The sequence below is a fragment of the Calidris pugnax genome, unplaced genomic scaffold (genome assembly GCF_001431845.1).
Source record: "Calidris pugnax isolate Ruff unplaced genomic scaffold, ASM143184v1 scaffold337, whole genome shotgun sequence".
In the NCBI taxonomy this organism is placed as follows: Eukaryota; Metazoa; Chordata; class Aves; order Charadriiformes; family Scolopacidae; genus Calidris; species Calidris pugnax.
This window is the reverse complement of record NW_015091098.1, coordinates 144,935-146,329: the sequence shown is the minus strand read 5'-3', so window position 1 is coordinate 146,329 and position 1,395 is coordinate 144,935.

Here is a 1,395-nt window from a genome sequence, read left to right as displayed (position 1 = left end):
TCGCCTCCCCCGGGCACCGCCGCATCCGGCCCCGGCGCTCGGCGGGCGGAGAGCGGCGCCGGGCGGCCACCGGAGGAGCCGACCCGCTCCCGGTCCCGGCCATTTGCCCGCCTTGGAGCTCAGGGGTGGCCGCTCGGAGGGGACACCCGCGACAGCGGCCACCGAGGGGGCGTTTTGGGGGACTCACCCGGCCATTCTTCTAGGACAAACAGCACGGGACTGCGAAGAGCATCTCCAGCTCAGTCCGGGGTCGTGAAGGGCAGGTCCTGGTTGAGCCTCCTGGTCTTCTGTGACGAGGTGACCCTCTTGGTGGAGGAGGGAAAGGCTGTGGATGTTGTCTGCCTGCACTTTAGAACTTCAATACCATTTCCCACACCGTTCTCCTGGAGAAACTGGCTGCTCAAGGCTTGGACGGGTGGACACTTCGCTGGGTGGAAAACCCTCTGGATGGTCGGGCCCAGAGCACGGTGGTGAATGGAGATAAATCCAGCTGGTGGCTGTCACAAGTGATGTTCCCCGGTGCTTGGTACCAGGGCTGGGTCTGTTTAATGTCTTTACCGACGACCTGGACGAGGGGATGGAGTGCTCCCTCAGTAAATCTGCAGACGAGACCAAGTTGGGCAGTGGTGGTGCTGAAGGACATGCTTTAGAGGTGGACTTGGCAGTGCTGGGTTAATGGTTGGATGTGATGATCTTAAAGGTCTTTTCCAACCAGTGATTCTAGGATTCTACGGGAGATAAGCTCTTTCCCCACCACCAAAAGTGGCTCCACAAAGAAGCCACAGCAGGTCCTTAGGGAGGGATACTGTCAGGAGTGGGACAAGGGGAGCAGCTCCTTAGGGAGGGATACTGTCAGGAGTGGGACAAGGGGAGCAGCTCCAGGAGCAATAAAGGAACCTAGCAGGAGCAACCCTACCCTCAGGGCCGAGGCAGCTGGGTGATGGCATGGATCCCCAGCTGCCCAACCACCTTCTCAAGCTTGGTCAACTGTCCCCTCCAACTCACACCTCCACTTGTGAGCGTTACCCAACAAGCAGCGTGCCCCATCTTCCCCCAGCCCCCAGGTGGGAAGCCATCTGACCGCCCCTTCTGCGGAAGGGTGGCCAGCAAACAAATGGGCCCGTAACCCATTATGGCCATCAGTCAAAAATGCTGCTTGGCCTTTTAGGGAGCCCTTCATCTTTAAAGCGAGCACTGACACCCAAAAAATAGGGCGGGAAAGCTGTTTGTGATGACTGGGGTGAGGTCACTGAAGGGACAACAGCTATTCATACGGAGAGTTCAGCAGGGCGACAGGCAGCTACTTCGCGTTGGCAGGCATCTGACTCACTCTGCCTTACAGCCCCGAGCCCAGCAGCCCCAGCCTTTATTAGAACTGGGCTGGGGGGGGGGGGG